General features: G+C 52.0%; 3 long non-coding RNA genes across 5 annotated transcripts; 1 reads left to right on the top strand and 2 right to left on the bottom strand.

Annotated features, from left to right (window-relative positions):
• Positions 1-683: 683 nt before the first annotated feature.
• LOC125624157 (uncharacterized) lies at positions 684-17,959 on the bottom strand. Of its 3 annotated transcripts, none has more exons than XR_007353218.2 (4): positions 17,678-17,959; positions 5,175-5,288; positions 2,390-2,575; positions 684-1,856 (listed from the first exon to the last, which is right to left on the bottom strand). It is a non-coding gene; the product is annotated as an uncharacterized LOC125624157 (long non-coding RNA). The 3 variants fall into 3 exon arrangements; XR_007353219.2 differs by having other exon boundaries at positions 5,223-5,288; XR_007353217.2 differs by lacking the exon at positions 5,175-5,288.
• Positions 11,985-14,837, top strand: LOC142069460 (uncharacterized). The gene is made up of 3 exons (XR_012665298.1): positions 11,985-13,034; positions 13,414-13,588; positions 14,747-14,837. It is a non-coding gene; the product is annotated as an uncharacterized LOC142069460 (long non-coding RNA).
• Positions 14,218-16,597, bottom strand: LOC142069461 (uncharacterized). Its single transcript, XR_012665299.1, has 2 exons — positions 16,545-16,597; positions 14,218-16,009 (listed from the first exon to the last, which is right to left on the bottom strand). It is a non-coding gene; the product is annotated as an uncharacterized LOC142069461 (long non-coding RNA).
• Positions 17,960-18,480: the final 521 nt, after the last annotated feature.

Here is an 18,480-nt window from a genome sequence, read left to right as displayed (position 1 = left end):
AGAGAATGCATATGTCCCTGAATTCCCCTCGCAAAGGCATTAATAACCCCAGGAAAAGACCCTGGATGGATAAAGGCCAATAGTTACATTACATTACATTAATTCTCAGCATTTCCCATGATATTTGATGGTTTAAGCCAATATGCTAAAAAGAAGGGAAAAAAAAGTAAGAGAGCTCATTAACTTTCAGACAATCTGGAAAATGCTTTGGCAAGACTTAGCTACAGCCTGAAGGTTCTGAGCCAGATTCTGACGGGTGACTGCAGCACCTGCCATGCATAGCAGAAAACAAGTGGCCTTGATCCTACTTCCTCCCCAAGTTGTGGAGGAAACTCCTCTGTGGGTAGTCTGTGGCTTCATCATGGAAGGAACTGGACCACGATGAAACTGAGCCTTTTCTGCTCCTTCATGTCCCTCACCTTTTTAAACAAATCGCTGCTGAACTTTGGTTACATGGAACTCCCTTATGCTGAAAGTCCAGCAGCTTAACCAATGAAGGGGGAAAGTCATTTCCCCACATATATAATTGCTTGGAGCATGCAACTGCTCCTTAAATTATTCCTACTCTTGGCATTACAGTGTTCAAGTGAGCTTTGTGTCAGGCTGGGCCATTAGTGCCAACCCCAAATATACACACATCATAAGTCACACGCTTTAAAATCATGAGAATGGCATAAAATTCATGCTTTTTTTTAAATAGGTTCTTTTTATTTGCCTGCTAGATTGTGAGCCTTTTAGATGCATTTGGGTCATATTTTCAAGCTGTTCTGCACAAAACTGAGAGCTAGAAACTTGCTTTGATTTTGTAATGAACGTTTAACCCCATGACTCCAGGAGCTGGAGCTTTGAGAGAAAGACCAACTATTGTGAGACGCATGTTAAAACCATGAGAGTTGGTGACATCGGAGCAGATGAGCACATGATGTTGTCACTTTTGCAACGTGTGTGCCAGGAACTCAGCTGCCTCCGGACTGGGCTAGGTCCAATAAACCTGCATTAAGTGACTGTGCTTCCTGGTTGGTCAGAAGAGCCAACAGATCACTATATAAACCCTGTAGCAACAGCTACACAGTGGCTGCTCAATGTGCCCCATGCCTGCAGCTGCACCAGACCTGCTTCCTGTCTAGCCCATGCTCCCCTCTTTGCCTGTTCTGCTCCAGCCTAGGCCCCGCCTGCCTCCTGGCTCTGACCACTGGCTTGCCTCCTGACCACGACTCAGGCTATCCCGTTTGGTTCTGTTCTGACGTCTGGCTCCAGCCATTGGCTTGTCTGGCTCTGCCTGCTGATTCTGCTGTGACCACTAGGTTGCACTGCCTACACCTTAGTGTGTGCGCCTGGCAATTTGGGGGAGGTTAGCCAACATGAGCCAGAATTTATTATATTATCCCTCCATGTATGTCCAGGAGGGACCATTAGTATCATCGAATCGGACCTGCGTAATTCAGGCCATAAAGTTCCACCCAGGAACAAGTGGCTGAACAAGAGCATAGCTTTTGGAAAGATGGCCACAGTCGCTAACGAAGAAGTTTGAACCTGCTAGCATGAAACAGTTCTTCCAGAGAAGATGGGATGCATATTGCTTCCGAGATGCGTCAAAGGGGAAAATAAACCCTGTTGTCCTTCTCGCCTCGTGGGATAGAAATGTCTTTGACCCCAGAGCTGGGCAGATTATTTCTTGCTGTGTCACACGGCTGCTGACTCTGCATGGTTCACATGTGAGGAGCCCCAAGAAAAGCGGAGGAACTTCTGAGAGAATCTCAACAGGAAAGTCATGTTACTCTGGCCTTTTCTCAGCACTTTCATGAAGAAATCCCCTTCATCTCAAGAGGCATCCGGGATCCTTGCCGTGTCAGGCCCTGTGTAAGACAAGACAGAGCTTAGACAAATGGAGGAGGGATTTCCTGAATAGGTAGTGTCCTAAGGTGAGATTTGAAGGATATGAGACAGATCGTGGTAACTAGAGAGGCCAACTGAACCAAGGGCAGGGTTTGTTTTCAACACAGAGGAAGAGAATAATAGGGAGGCCAATTACCGTTGGTTATAAAATGGGGGTTGTTACTACGTGCAATGTTTAGAGGTTTCCCTTAACCCCAGAGAGACTCAAGTCCATGTCAGAATCAACTGCAGACACTGGGGCCCTTTACAGCGTGTGGCTGTATTTTCTCTGTCGAGACGAATTGATCTCTATCTGGCGCTGAGTGTGTGCAGAGAAAGCAGCGAGGAGGGTTATGAACTGACTGACCGCCTTGCCATGGTGCTCACTGCCTCTTCTTCCCTTTCGGCTTTTCTTTCCTTGATATGGGGTTTAAAGCACCATGCGCCCAAGAGATTAGCGCCCGATGGGGAAGGCAAGCCCTTGATTTGTGCATAGTGCGTGGTACGGCATTACCTGGATTTTGGGGTCCAAAGGAAATGAACCCTAAGAGCCAACTTGCCATGCCGCTCAACACAGGAGGACAAAACATTCAGCGGCGAGATACTTTGAGCAAAGTTCTCCTTAGTGCGGAGGGAATGTTGATGCCAATATCCATAGGCGTGGATCTTCAACTGGCAGATCCATGTACATACAAGGAAGCTGAGGGGAAAAAACAGATAGGAAGAAAACATCGTGAAACACAATGCACCTGGTTCACTTACCCTTATCTGCCATATCCTGCTTTCCATACTCTCGTGTGACTAATACTCGGGCTGTGCACCTAAGCCATGGAGGTGCTTTTGAAAATGCCACTGGTAGAAAACAGCCTTAATAAAGCAGTAATAATGCTACCTAGCAGTTGGATAGTGAAAGTTGCCCCCAGGCAGAGGGGCAGCAGAAGGCCTAGAGGCCATTTAAGTCCAACTTGAGCCCACAGCTAGGGCTCTGGCTGCACAACTGTCCTAGTGCGGGGCTTTTCCGATGGAAATCCCTAGCTAACAAAAGACATAAAATGAATTATTCTATAAAGGAGAAGCCTCTTCCCACCTCGCTGAACGGCGTTTAGAATGTAAGCTCTTTCCGGCAGGGGCTGTCTTTATTTCTGTGTGTCCAGCCATATCACACATGGGGGGGCTGCTTGCAAAATCCAGATCAGGGATGGTTCAAAATCAGGTTTCATTTCTTTCAGATAAACAATGTTTATTAACAGATAAGCGAGGCAGCCAATGACTAGGGCACTGGACTGGGAGTTAGGGGACCTGGGTTCTAGTTGCTGACTTGGCTGCTGACCAGGTTTCTCATCTTGGTCCAGCCACTTCACTTCTCTGTGTTCCCCTGGCCACATCCTTCCTCTGTTTAGACTGTACGCTGTTCAGAGCAGGGCCTGTCTCTCACCAGGCCTTTGGACAGTCCCTGGCACAATGGGTCCCTAATCTCAGTGGGAGTTTGTAGGCATTTTTAAAACACAAACAGCCACTACTAGGGTATGGAAGGGGGCCTTATCCCAGCTGTAGACTAGTAGAATTTTGGATTTGAAATTGCCATAATGAAATGCCAATCCAGGGAAGAAGTGGGCATAAAAATGCAAACCCTGGTGCCAATTAAGCACTGGCTTGCTCCCTCTGTTACCCTCACCCAGCTGAGCAGGGAGGAGGGAGTCTGATCCAAAAAGAGGAAGGAAAGGAAACCTTGAGCTTGGGAGTGGTGGGGCAGGACAGCTGGCAAACCCTGGCTTCCCCTGCAGCCCCAGTAGCTTTTTAAACACACTTCTTTGTATGGGGGTGCAGGGAGCAGACCCCTGAAGGAGGCCAGGGAGCACTAGCATCCCCTTGTCTAGCTGTGCTTGGAGCAGCCATTAGCTTTCTGGAGCCGGGTGATAACTGGATTTGGGGAGGAGGATGGGCACTTGGAGGGCACTCCTGTGGTCTCAGACCGCCCCACTGGTATTGGATTGGCCTCCAGTCTCCATCCCCCCACAAACACTGCGCCAGCCCAGCGCATTGCTGACAGCGAGGTGCCCCTGTGTTCACACCGCTGCGCCACGATGCGGAGCGTTTATCTCCCCTTTGCTTTTAGACCCGCCACGTTTGCCTTGCGCCCTCTCTTTGCCTTGGGAGCGCGGCTAGTCTGGAAGCCTGGTTTTGTAGAAAGGGGGGGGTTAATTTTCTTGAGCTCAGATCATTCACACTGATAATCGGTCCCATGAATTAAACCCTGCTCACACAGTCTCTAGGAGCGGATCATTATTCCCTCGGGTGTACTTGTGGTTTGAAATTCGGATTGTTATATGGCTTGATCGCCGGCGCTTCGCGGGTGTTTGATGCCGACGCGTGCGATCTGCGCGGCTTTGCATGGCCAGAGATGCCTTAGGGCGTGACTTCTGTTCCCGGATTGGATGCGTGGTGCAAATGTTTGTGGGAAGCGAAGGCACAAGGGGCTGGAGTGAAACCCATTCTAAAAACCCGGCAACGGGCACAGAGAAAGTTGCCCGGTATTTTCCTGACACTTTTAAAATTCTCATATTAGCCATTATTAAAATTGGGCCACAAAATCTGATGTGTGCCCAGCTGGGAAATGATTTCAGCGCGGCAGGGTATGCGCATCTCCCTCCCGAACATTCCCAGGATCTAGTATGCTGACACAATTATTGGTGGAAATCAAATTGAAAACGAATTTTATGCGCTGATCCGGTCAGGGAACAGGGTGCTTTCTCTGACCTCTGCCAACAAAGCAACGCACCTGGCACGTAAAATGTTCCTGATCAATTCACAGAATTAGGAGATCCACTGAGAGACTCGGCTAATGAAATCGTTACAGAGCTGAACCGAATTCATTGCTCAGCCCCGGAAATCAGAGTTTCGGATGCATTCCCCTTACACTCCGGTGCTTGGCTCCTGTCTCCGCTAGAATCGGATTTAAACTCTGAAAGCGACGGAGGCAAAAATGACCCGCTGGGCTTTCTCAGCCGAAACTTACATTTCAACCAGACAGGACCCATTTCCCCCACACTGTCCCCCCTGAGCTTTTTAATTTATTTTGCAACCTCTCCAGCCCTGTCTCGGGCTCCTGACAAGTCTCTTGCACAAAGCTGGCCGGGTTCCTCTCTGCGATGTCTGCTAAATCCGGCAGATGCAGGTGGGTTCTCGGTGCCCCGTTGCTGCGCCGACTAGCCCGCTCTGAACGCGGTGTCGGGATCAGCTCGATTCCTTTAGCCCCCCTCCCCGGCTATTAAAACAAACAGACACAAACAGCTCGCTACCAGCTTTCCTGTGGGCTCCATATTTTCCCTTTCAGCAGTTTCGGTCACCTGTGGACTTTATCCCCCGTTTGTACAGCTGGGGCGGCTTTTTTGGTTTAAACTGCTCCTTTCAGTCTGTTGGATAAAAGAAAAAGGGGAAGACGGTGACTAAAGAGAGAGCCAGCCGGGCTGCAGACTGACCCTGGGAGTCAACCCTCACCCCGGAATCTAGTTTACCGGCTTATTTATTCTCCGTGGGAGCAGCCTGCCCATCTGGAACTGCTTCCACCCACCATCCGAATTAGAAAAGGGGGGGGGGGAGAGTTCAAACGCAGCAGGTTCATATTTCCCTGATCAGGAGGAGCAGGGAGAGAGGCCGCACTCGATGGCTTTGGAGATCAGGATTTAGAGACCCGGCGCCCAGGTACCTGGGGGAGCAGCCTGGGTCCTGGGGGGGGAGATGAGCAGACGGTGAGACCCAGGGTCTTCGCACCCTGACCTCTGCTGGGGTTTGGTCTTGTCTTCAGCAGACAGGTGTTTAAACGGGGTGTGTGTGGGAGGGGGAGGGTCTGTATCTGTAGGCACCCATTTTCAGGGGTCTTTTTTAAAGTGAATAATAAAAAAAAAATCGATCTCGGGCAGTCAGCGGCTGCTTCCCGGCCAGCGATCGCGGTTGTGTTTTGCAAACAATGCTGGGAACGGTTGTTTTTGTTTCTCGTTTCAATTCTCTCAAAACACGCCCCCCCCACCCCTTTCCCCGGTCATTCATGAATTTGATCGCGTCCAAAAGATGCTTTCAGAAACTTCGCCGCTTGTTAAGTCTCCTCTCCTGATGCTTCCCATTCGTTCTCTAGTGAGCTATTGGGTTTACATGATGGTGTATGAGTTGGGGGTGTCCCCTGCTGCTATTGTAACGAGCCAGGTCAGACTGTTTTACAGCCTCAAATCCTCACTTTTAATCCCGAAAAGGAGGGGCGGGGGAAGAGCCCAGCAGCGAGATTTGAGCAAATCGCGTCGTTTGTTAATCTCTTTTATTTACACGATGAACTACCGACAAACACAAACTCCGGCTTCCGCCGTTCCGGCACTAGATCAACTCCCCAACGCAACCGGGGAGATTGTTCTGTGTCCCCGTTCCCTTGAGAGGGCCCCCACCCCAAAACTCAGTGGAACAAGTTTTGAGACAATAATCTGCAGTTTACTTCCCGAAAAGAAAGGAACGCTAAAAATCAAAGGGTTTTTTAGACCCAGACAAGCCACACTGTTGAGAAAATCCTCGGGATCTATGTATCCAGGTCTCCCTAGCTCCCAAGGGCTGCCGATCCTGTAGTGTCCAGGTTTATGTATGTAGCTCGGTTGTTGAATACATATCTATCCACCTCTCTGTCTGATAACTCTGCACAGCGATGTTGGTACACCTGGCACCGTCCCTGTGTGTGTGTGTAGCGGTTTACACACGCAGAAAAGACTGACAAAGGGTGACATGTACACTGTTCGGCTGTGCGTATGTGTAAAAGATTTGGGATCCGATGGTTCTTTTGTCACTACTGTAGGGTGGGAAGCAAGTGGGCAGTTGCTGTTTATTGTAACTTACACGCACAAGTAAGTTGCATGTTTGGCTTTGTGTGTGAGTGTGATGGATTTGTGTCGCAGACCGGTGCGGTTGCTAAGGAACCGATGTCGAAACATTTATCCACAACACACCATCGGACTCCCCAAATGACTCCACGTTTTTTTTCCCCTGGCTCCAACAAAATCTTGGTAATCGTGAGCGTCCGCAAAATCGTGTTTATGTCTGTGTGTAAATACATTGAGAGGAGCTGGTGTCCATGGAAGAAAAGAGGGTGAAACTATGTTTCAAAACTGGCTGAGAACGCTGGTTGGGTACAGGTCTGGTGTCTCTATAAAATATACACCATACACGCCGATATAGGTGTGTACAAAAGACGCTGTGCGTAGGGTAGACGCAGATAGCTACACACATGTGTGGTTTAGGGCGAGGTTACTGCATGAGTCGTGCCCAGATCCCATTAGAATAATGAAGAGAGGGGTAATGCCATGATCCCTCGTCCGATTGTGCCGCATATCCCCGTGTATTGGGCTCTGACATACTTTTCCAAATGGAATTTTTAAACACTGGGGTTTAAACGATTTTTAAATGCCAGCGCCTGTTTCGCGCAAAGCTGGTCCCCCCCAGCCCAGAGCCTTCAGAGCATTTCGAAAAAGCGGCCACAGCTCTGCCAGGGCAAAGTCGTGTCTGTCCTTTTAAGGAAACGGAACATGAGCCAGATCAGGGTGTATGGCTGAGGACCCGGTTTTTGACCGAACGTGGGGAATAGATGGAGTTGTCTTTTATACGTCAGGCTAGTTTCTGAAGTGTGCGCGCAGCAAGGGTTAATGAAGTCCCGGAGCTGGAGTCCTACTGGGGGTACATACACTAAAAAGGGTCAATTTAGTCCCAACTCAGTGAAGACCTTTGTAATTGAAAATCAATCAACCTGCTGGACGGTTGAGAAGAAGGTCAGAGCTCAACGATCAAAGCGTTAGAAAATAGTGGAGGTAAAGGGGGGAGGGGGCTTTTGTACAGGGTGGGGGAAAAAATCTCTTCTCTGACCGTTACATCCAGTCTGTCTGTAGGGCTAGATCTGGATACACACCGCGTCACACGCGCGCTCCAGGCCAGAAAGAATCCAGAGGATGTGCCTGGCTGCAGTAAAGGCTGATCTGAGTTTTGTACGCACCGTGTGATTGGGGGAAATGGGGGGGGGGAATCTTTCATTTGACTCCCACCCTCGTACCCACACCACCTTATGACACTCTAACGTAGCCTTGTTACAGGGTATATGCGGTGTTTCCTGGTGACATTTCTCCCTTCCAGGAATGGTGGAGACCTTCCCTCCAGGGGGATCAAACACTGGTGCCCGTCTCGGATTGCTCCATTAGGCTTGTGGGGTGCTGTTGTCTCTCCCTCCCCCTCTTCTTCTGCACTTTTGCAAGCTCTCGCATCTCTCCTGGCAGGATTCAGAGCCCTGACATATGAGCACGTCAGGAGTCATTGTGACTTCAAGTCTATGGTAAGCCAGAAGTGATGTCTAAATCGCGCACCGCATTGCCCGAAATTCGGGCTGAGAATGCCGACAGTACTGCGCCCTACATGTGAGGTTCCGAGGCTTGGTTTTCCCGGGGGATAGGCGCCGAAGGAATAGGTTTACACGCAACTTTTCCCGACAAACAGCCTGGAAACTGTGTTTATACGTTGTTCAACTCTGAATAAATAAAGTTCAGTGGAGTTTGTGTCTCTGTCTCCCCGCGTGTTGTTATTTCCCAGAAATCTGGATTACTGGAAATATTTTCTTTAAAGGCGGAGGGAAATCTAAACAGTCTGAGAAACTTGGTGGGAAATGATCGTGGAAGTCGGCAAAGGGGCTAGAGACGCCGGATTAAAAACACGAGGCACTTTAAAGGGATTCCTCGCAGTTCTTCCTGAAAAGATTAAACCAAATGCTAAGAAAAGATGCACCCGTCCATTTTACATGTGGCCCTAAAATAGATCTCTAGGTAGGTCAGTGTGAAATCTCCAGCTGCTGACAGGGAGTGGATAGATTATAAAAGCATGTGGATTCGCATCTCTTAAGGTGTGTGTGTGTTTCTGCACGAAATTCAGGGCGTAACTGACATAAAATATATAGTTAAGGGAAAGGGGAAAATCCAGAATCTAGGTTCATAGCTGTAAATGGGGGGGGGGGGATACGTACGTGTCAAAGAACATAGTTCACTATATTATGTGCATGCTCCTAAATTGCCTTTAAACCCCAGGTTGTTCAGTGCTGGAGTAGCAGAAATGCCCCTGGAAGCTGCCGGGAGCAGGAATCTCTTCCAGTCCACCTGCAAACGCTGCGGGGAGGAGAGAGGCTTCTGGTCGTGAGCAAATCGCCGGTGCTTCTGTGTAAATACCCGCCCCTTAGGGATGAGGAATCGCCCTTCCAGGATCTTGCCTTGGTGCTGGGGGATGGCACATTACGCGGTGTCCCTGCCGGTCCAAGGCCCAGCGCCCCCGCCCGACAGGCGACAGGACGCAGAAGCGGCCGGGGCAGGAGCCGGGGGGCGCTGGGGAGGCCGGAGGACTTCATTGAAACTGGAATGAGGGTGGTCATTGGATTTCCAACTCCGTCGCCTCTGCAGGGATGGGAGGGGAGGGCGTTTGCCAGCCCAAGCGCTGCAGAGAAGGGAGGCGTCCCGGTGGGAAGGGGGCAGTTCTTGAAACACGTAAAGAGAGAAGAATAAGCGTGAGTCTAAACCCCGGTGGCTGGGAGTTCGCAGCCTGGCTGTTCGCAGGGGGGAGGCTAAAGCGTGTGTGTGGATATGGATATATTGCAGGGGTGTTCGTTGCATGGGTGTTTATCAAGGACACGTTCCACACTCATTCTTCCCTGGATTTAAATCTGATCCGAGTTACAACCGCTGTTGTCACCTCTTGAGGGAGAAAAAAAACCTACCACCACAAAAATCTATAGGCCACGCTGCCTAACTTCTCTGGTCCCCATTCAGTTTGCCTCGACAGCATCTTCTGTGGTGGTTTGTCTTCCCCTTTTGCCTTCCCCCTCTTTCCGATGCTGCGTAACTCTCCTCCCCCGACCCCTTTCTTTTATTTCTGTGAGCGAGACACTGACTTCCAGACCACTCTGGGCCCAGGTGCCATCCCTTGTGGGGTGGGGTGGGGGTAACAACTTGTGCGAGGGAAAATCCTGGCCAGGGCCAAGCTAAAAGGCGTGTGGTAGAGGCCATACACCTTACAACCAACCCCGGCAATTCTGGGGGGTGATCCTTGAGGAAAGAGACTTTTCTCCTGCAGGGAGCGGATTGTCTGATTCCCGTCAAATAATGTGAGTGCTTTTCGCGGCGCCTGTGTGAAGTATGAAATAACACATGTTGCAAAGCAGTGCCCAATCAAGTGGCAGAAAAGAGGGAGTCTGCGGCCGCTCAGGTAATTAATCCGACTGTTGAAAAGCAACCACACAGTGTTCAGCCCGAGCCAGAGACAAAGAATAAACTATTAGACAGGTTTCCTAATGAATAATAAAAGTTCTCGCCAGCCCGAGTTGGAGGGCGAGGGAAATTCTGCTCAGCGCTGCCCTGCCTCCGAGCCGGGCAAAACGCTGGAGAACTTCCCTTGGGAGGAAGGGTTTGCACCAAGTGAATGTCCTTCCCCGGGGCGGAGAATGGCGCAACCGGTACGCGGGGGCGCTGGGACAAGGGTGGTTAATTGCACGGCGGGTGTTGAATGGAGGGGTCGGGCGGCTTTGCTGGCTGGATCCGCCTTCATTCATTCCTGAGACTCTCTGGGTCTGAGCTGTTGGGCTATAGGACAACATTGCATCGAGTGACCCATTTTGGGTCCCTCTCCCCGACCGAGGTTGCAGAGAAAAGAGGCTTCTAAGCGGTCCGCTCTCTCGGGGGACACGTGTCTTCTCCACGGCAGCTCAGCGGGTGAATCTGTCCTCGCCTGCCACGGGTTCGCGGCTTGGCTTTTTGCGAAGCGAAGCCATAGGGCGAAACCTTGATGGTTACTTCTGTGGAATTATCGCCTCCACATAAAATATACATGTCTGGGGCTTGGGCCCTTCGTATATCCCCGGAGGGTATCTTGGGTAATAAACAGCCCTTGAATTGAGATGTATCGTTAATATAGATTACATTCTAATCTGTCTAGAAGTGGATCTCTCTCCCTTTGCATGTGTGTGGATATATTTAAATCTCTCTAATTAGTGTGTGTGTGTGTTCACACACACTAATTATACTCCGATATATCGAGATAAATTAGGAGAATAGGATCCATTTACAGTTCATTCCAGATGTGTTTCCAATGTACCTTTTCACAGACCGTTCGCCAAATGAAATATCTCGTATTGTTTTAGGAAGTGGCCCGGTGACCTTAAAATCCAACCGAAAAGAAAGCGCGAGGTGGAGAAACCGCACAAAGGGAGAGACGGTGATTGCTGTGTTTATTTGACAGGACAATCTAACAGTATCTGATGAGCGGACAATGTCTTCCCCAGGCTGGCTCCAGGCCGTTGGTTTCTCTGGGAAGGGGGGCTGGAGACCCAGCCGGGCTGGGGGACTGGGGGGGGACGGGGGACGGTAACTCTGCGCATCTGTTGGTCGTTGCCAACTCGTTCCCATTTTCTTCCCTGGGTCCTTTTGGGGGCCGCCCCTTAGGGTCAGTCCCGCGTTCCCCTCTTTTCTCACGGTCCCGCCGCAGGCTGCAGAGCCGAAAGCAGGAGTCCCGCCGGCAGGACGGAGCTCGGGACCCGGAAAGCCGCCCTTGCTTGCTCCTGAGCAGCTGCGCCCCTCCCCAGCCCCCTCGCCGTCAAACAGCCTGGCCACCGCTTGCAAAGCAAACACACAAAGCCACCCGCGGCTCTGTGCCGGTCACCCCCGCAGCCAACCCCGCTCACCGCGCTGGGATTGGCGCGACCCCGAAGACGCGGCGTCCGCAGGTGAAGCGCAGGTGACCGAGTATCCCCGCCCGGCCAGGAGCCCCGTGTGCACGGGGTGGCGGGACCCCGGGCCATTCCAGGCGTGTGACGGGGCCCAACCCGGCTCTCCTCGCTACAAAGCGGGACCGACGGACAGACACACAATATTCCCACTGAAGCCAAAGGGCCTCGGAATCCGGCCCAGGCCGGGGTGCAATTAACCTGGATTCCCTGCGGCCCTGCTGCTCCGTGTTACTAACGCCACTTCGTGCTCCGGGGGTGCGGGCGAGCGGGGTGGGGGCAGGCGTGTGATTCAAGCCCACGCCCACCTGCCGCTTGCTCGCCCCCCTCACCCCCCCCCCCCCCACCAAGCCATGCGGGGAAGAACTTGTCCCGACTCTGCCCGGCTCTCCCTCGTGACTTCTGCCCTAAAAATCACCCCACGCCCGAGCTCTGAGTTTCCCTCTTTGCGCTTCCCGCCCCTCCCCTTCTGCTTCTGGAGGATTTACACGGCCCTTCCCTTAGGGGTGAAGTGTCCGCAGAAGCTCGCTTTTCAGCCCAGGCGCTGACGGCACCCAGATTTGTCTTAAAATTAGCCACGGCAATCCCGCAGCTGTCTCCACTTTTATCTGTTTTCTCCCTGATCCTGCACATCAAATTTCTCCCAAATCCTGCAAAATCCAGGCAGAAAGGGCCGCTCCCTGGAGCCAATACAGGGAGGACACCACCACCTAGTCTGGATTTTTTTGAGGGGGGGGTAAGGGATAGGAGACCCCCCCCAGTGAAAGTTCAGATCGATTATTGCTGACATCTCAGGCTGTTCGAAATATTGGCCCCTTACATCCCATGCCTCCAGCTGAGGTCGGTACACGCTGGGTTCCTTTGCCCTGGGGAACAAGATACTACCCGTGATTTCTGTCTCCGGGGATATTTGGGGAATTTTGCCAATTTCCCTTTTCGAAAACCTTTCCTGAAAACGGATTGCTCTCTCCCCCAACAATAATGCAATGGCCGCCCGTGCCTCTCTCTCCTTTCCAGAGGCTGGTGAATGACAGGACCCACCTCTGTCTACACTGTTTGTTTGTTTCAACCTGTGGCGTTCCTCTGCGTTGTGCCCCGAGCTCAGGGCGCCTGGTTTGCTACATGTGAGCTCTCCATTCATTTCCTGGCGAGCCCGGGCTGCGGCTGGGAGGAGGGCAGGGGCGAGGGGGACTTGCTGCTTGCGAGAATTGTTATTTTTCATCAATCACTCGCAATTTGTCTAAGTGCACAGGACAGGACACCAGCAGCCCTGCTGGCTGAGGTCACGGAGACAACACAGCCGTGGAGAAGAGCAAATTGCGTTCGCTCCCGAACTCCCAGATCCAAACGACCGGCTTTGCATGACGAGGGGAGAGAGCGAAAGGTCCATGTGACATGAGGGAAATATGAAGGACTTTGACAGGTCTTAAACGGCCTGGCGCCAAGGCCTAAGTCTACAAGCTAAAAATAGAAAGGGGAGCGAGGAGTGGAGATGGGCAAAGATGAAAGAGGGGCAGAGGGAAAATGGAATGGGAAATTCGGTTGAAAGTTTAGATGTTTGCTTAAACTTCTGGGGGGCGGGCTTTGTCCAGGCTAACCGAGGGCACCGGCGAGGCATCTCCTTAAAAGACTGGCAGAGGTTTTGCAAGCACTGTATGTAAGCTCAACATATTGTTTTATATTGAATAGCCGTAATACACTGTAAATGACCTATTCTTTCTCCTCTTCCTCCCCGGCTTCTCCTCTTTGAAATGAACCTGCAGTGGTTGGTGATCTAAGGGACGCCTCCCTTAATGCTGGGAATCTGTTTCATGTTTCCTCAAGTGTCAGGTTTTAGCTCCCCGATCTGCAATCCTGATGGTAAAGCCCAAGGCTAAGAGGGAGAGGGGGGACTACAAACAGAAGACGTGCAAAGAAACCCATGCCTTGTAAACAACCGTAAGTGGCCCTGTTCCCCTCCTGATTCCCCCCCACCACCACTGTTTCACCTCGAGGATAGGGGTTATTGTTAGGAAATCGTCTCTATTTATATAAGATAAGTCAGCATTAAAAAAGATAGCGAGTCCCAGAAGGTTACAGGAGAAGGAAATGGCAGAGAAATTATTAGATCAAAACGCAGAGGCCAAAATGAAGCGTGTTCTTGCGTATTTGTGGAGCAGAGAGAATCCAAATCTTTCCCCTGGCTTGAGACTGAACTGCGTCCAGCGTGATACAAGCCCAGCCCTACTTGTATACAGACCCCATTGAACCCCCATACAGTGCTCCATTAACCCCATTGCCCCAGTCCCCCGGAGTTGTCTTAGGTAAGATAAAGGACTCGTCCATTTACACTTTAACCACCCAGCCTCTCTCGTAGAAGGCCGTCATTACTTGTAGAAGGCTGTAATTAATATAAAATCAAGTAGGCCAAAAATCTCACACAATCACAAGGGGGAGGGATTTTTTTTGTAATTACTTTGTAAAGGGGATCTCAAGTGCCTCACACACACACCCCGCAACACACACACACTAACACGGCTACCATTGAAACACACGCCTCAGTAATTCCACTGTCTTTGGGGTACGCATTTGCATTGCCTCCGTTCTTTTTATTTACGCTGATTTTTTACAAATTATTTTAGAAGAGTTTTTCACCCGCGGTTTACATTTAGCAAGATCAGCAATTCCTCCTGCTCTCTCCTCTGCATAGGTAGCCCTGCACTTTGTAGGAGATCCACCAAAGAAGGAATATAAAGCCCCCCTCTTGTGTGTGGGATTTTAGCAGCTAACAAAGTCAGTCATGCAATCGAATTTTTGTAGCAATAAAAAGAGAGTAAGTAACTCTGGGTCTTAAGGAGGAAGGGCGTGTTAACATATTTAATGAATATGGTGATTGTTAATTACGGCTGACTAGGTGAATAAGGAGAAAGGTATTTTTGATCAAATTTTGATCAAAAGATCTGAGTCTCTTTTGGCACAATCCACCTCTTGCTTTGCCTTGTTGCTAGTCTGTTATTATCTAACATAGCGGCTTGGATCTGGTGGTGGTTTTGGGGTGGGCGGAGGAGGAGATATTAATTCTTATTATTTATTCTTGATCCTGTTCAAACGAATTAGGAGACTGCAGCGAACCGGAGCAGCCTGCTCTCTGGAACACTCAGTAGACGTGTGGATGCAAACAGATTTTTGGAGCACTTTTTTGCCCCCATTAGAGGTAATGAAAACTATGGAGTAAATTGTTCTGGGTGCTATCAGGGGAGCTGCGATTTTTTTCTCGAGCTGAGACTGACTTGTTGCAGGTTGCATGTGCGGTTGTATCAGCCTAGGCTTCACCAGGCCAGGACACTCGGTATCCTGTGAAAAAGGATCCTGGATTTCCTCGAGTGAATGTCCTCGGTACACCCAGTCCGAAATATGATTGTCACGCCGAATTTCAGGGAGACGACTGGCCTTTCGTTTCTGTTTTAGGCGAAGCACTTTTACAGTCACAGCGTCCTCTTAACTGCGGCATGCAACCCCCCTGGACTCTTTCAGGCAGCAGAGAAGTACACATATTTATGTCTCCCCCAAACAATCCTCTGTAGGATTTTTCAGATATGAAGTAAGAGGATGATTTAGATGATTTATTTATTGCACGGTAGCTGCTTTTTAAAGGGGTCGGCATTAATTCACAACAGCTGCCTTTATTATCAGCCAGATTTTAAGTTTGCATTTTTCCTCCTTCAGACAAGATCTGAAAGTCGCCAGGACTTTCAGCACCAGCGCTGCCCGTCCAGGGAGGGGGTGGTTGCAATTCCCCCGGATTAAAAGGCACCGATTTTGCGTTGCGGCAAAAGCCCCGTTTTGTTTGGATTCGACTGCCGCTGCCGTCAGCACATTGCCGCGGAGGCGAAAATCCAAAGTCCAAATTGTGTCTAAATTTCAACACATCCTGACCCCCTCCCCCCCCCATGCTGACACCTTCCCCTGCAGCTTGTAACAATCTCCTGTGCTCTGGGGAGTTAAATGGTCTCCCGAATCCCCGTCCGCTCTGCGCACTCCCTTCTCCCTACTCCAGCGCATTCTGGGCCCCAGCAGCTGGTCGCAAGATCCAGACTGTGGGTCTGGATTTTGTAAGGGGCTCCCGGGCTACCAGCCGGAAGACGCCGGTGTGGGCCAGGCTGGGTTCTTATCCTAGCCCATCAACCTTCCCGCAGGTTGTGAAGTGTCCTGGGGAACAAGTGTTAGGCTTTGATTCGGTTTCGCCAGCGGCGCCAGGGGCTGCCCTCAGCAACCCAGCGAAATGTACCAACAAACGGGGGAGCTGACCCTGGTTTGGCTTTAGGGTCCTGCTGCTCCAGCTCGCCATCAGCCCCTCGCCTGTGTCCTCACCTGGCTGGCCTAAGGGAGAACAGACCATGGTCAAAACCCCAGCAACGAACTCGCCCCCACCCCTGAAGGAAGGAGGGAAAAGCCGCACAAGCGTCCAGGGAAGTGACAGGATCAAAGCGCCACACCGGGGGCAGACAGGGCAGCGAAACTGCCGACGAGCCGGGCCCAGGTTCGCCGCGGGCCAGAGGTTGCAGCCGGGGGTGTCTGAATGATGCAGAGCGAGGCATGACCCGTGTGCACGGGCTGGTGCCCGGTACCCTGGGGGTTCATTATACGCACCGCGCCTTAAGGCCAGCGGGGCCAGCCCTTGCCCCGGAGGGCGAGATCTGTTTCCCGGCGCACAAGGCGAGTGAGACGGACCCATCCCTCCCCTCCAGTCTGCCGCGACCCCAGATTGCCGCGGCGGGAGGCAGCTCCCCTCCAGCCGGCCTGCTCGTTGTTGCGCGCCGCGGAGGAGCGGCGTAAAAAGCTGGAGCCTGGAGCCGCCCCGAGCTCGGCGGCATCTCGCTCCCCCTCCGGGCTCTCCCCGCGCAGGGGCACTCACAGGCTGCCTTGGCGGCCATCTAGGGGTCACACGCTTCTATTCACCAGCCTGATGCGTGCAGGGGAGGGGAAGGGCATTGGCATCTCTCTGGAGGGCGAGGACCAGCGTTTGCACTGCGCCCTTCGGGATTATTGGGGCTTGGGGCAGTTCCTTGGGGTGGGAGGAGGGCGCCCCCCCGTCCCCAATCTCCCAGGGAAGCGTCTGGGCCGACGACCAGGCGGCTGGGACAGGAGCCTTGGGAGGATTTTGCAGGGCGCTGTTTGAAGATTTTTGGGTAAATATGAAGTGACAAGAGACGGGTCTTTATTGTGGAGTCTCAGCCGCCTGGCGCCAAGCCCCTCTTCAGCAAACGGAGCCCCCAGTTAATCAGAACAGATCTCCAAATGGACCTCTTAAAAGGGACAAGCACACCCCCATCCCACCCCCAAACAATGGCTCCTGCGCCTTTAACCCCTCCGGGTGACACCCTCTAGCAGACTATCTATCAAGGGGAAGGGGGGGGGGGGGTTGCCCGACTATAATCCCTTTGCAAACAGACCCAGGGTTTTCCTTCAAGATTATCTGCATCTAGGCTCCTAGTAAACAAACCCTGCGGATCAGTCTTCCCGGGGAGGGGAGAACCAGCCTTGAAGCATGCAGACCGGGGGGCTTTTTAACGTGCAAAGCTGATGAATAACTTGTCAGGGGGTTAGTTAAAATCATATGTAAACCTCAGCAGTCAGGAGGGTGCGGAATTTAAAAAAAAAGAGTATCATTGTCCCTCTGCAACACCCTAAATTCCCTCTGTTATCAAACCAACCTCTCCTGCTGGGGGCTTTGCCATGTCCCCCACCCACCTCGCTAGGAGAAACAGCGGGCGGTGCTTTGAGATCGCCCCCCACTGAGAAAACGGAACCCCCCCTCCGCCGCCTGGCTGACTCCCCCAGAACCGAGAGGTGACTGCCTGGGTCCCCCTTCAAAGTTGGATCATCATCAGCCCCATCCCCGGGCACAAAGCGGCGCCTCCCTCTCTGCCGCCCGCTTTCCCCGCCGTGTCACTTCCCCAGCGAACTCAGTGAGTTGCAAAACACCCACCCCGGCGCAACGGGGAAGCAATGAACGCGGTGCCGTGATCCAGGCTGGCCATCACTCACCCCGGGGCTTTTGGCGTGTGGTTCTGGAACTCCATTCCCGTCCAGCTCCGGCGTGCCAGGGACCTCGGGGAGGGATTTAAAACGGCGATGCGCCGCGCGGGTCGCCCCCAAATAGTTCAAGCCTCCCCGCGCCCCGCAGCTGCCGGCTCTGACGCCCTTCGCGGTCTGCTAAGGTCCAGGCGCGCTTCGCAGTTGCATGGATTGGCAAGCACCGCTGGCGGTGGTGGGCCCCACCTAGATTCAGTGGCCAGTAACTGGCGTAGGGCTGGAGTCATAGAGTTTCCCCCCCCCCCGCCCGCCCGTCTCCCCTCCACGTCTTATAAAATTAGGGGGTTGCAAAGAAGAGTCCGGGCTTTGAAGTGAGCCTGTTACATAACAGACAGCCCAAAGCCACGTTAAAGTACTGAGCCCGCATGCCCTTTGCAAGGCAAGTTAAATCAACACAACTTGATCACAACCTTGTATTGGGGAGGCAGAGATTTCTCTATCGTTGTACACACGTCACGTACACACACGAACTATGCACGGATGTACGCGCACGCCGCCCTCTGTATGCACACAAAAAAGCCCACGGGCACACTCCGGCTTGTATATGCCTACGGCACATTTACATGTAATATCCCCCCTCTCATCACATCTAGAACTTTTTAATCTGGGCGACTCCTTCCCTCCTCCCGCCCAGGCGAAGCCGGGTGTGTGTGAGTGTGAGTGTGTGTTGCTTTGCACTTCTGATGTGGGCTCGCTCCTCTCCCGAGGTTTCCACCCGACTCTCTGGGCTGCCCCGTGCTTCTGTCAGCAGTTCC

Source organism: Caretta caretta, chromosome 17 (genome assembly GCF_965140235.1).
Source record: "Caretta caretta isolate rCarCar2 chromosome 17, rCarCar1.hap1, whole genome shotgun sequence".
Lineage (NCBI taxonomy): Eukaryota > Metazoa > Chordata > Testudines > Cheloniidae > Caretta > Caretta caretta.
Note: the sequence above shows the minus strand (reverse complement) of the source record. Positions and strands in the feature narration are given on the sequence as shown.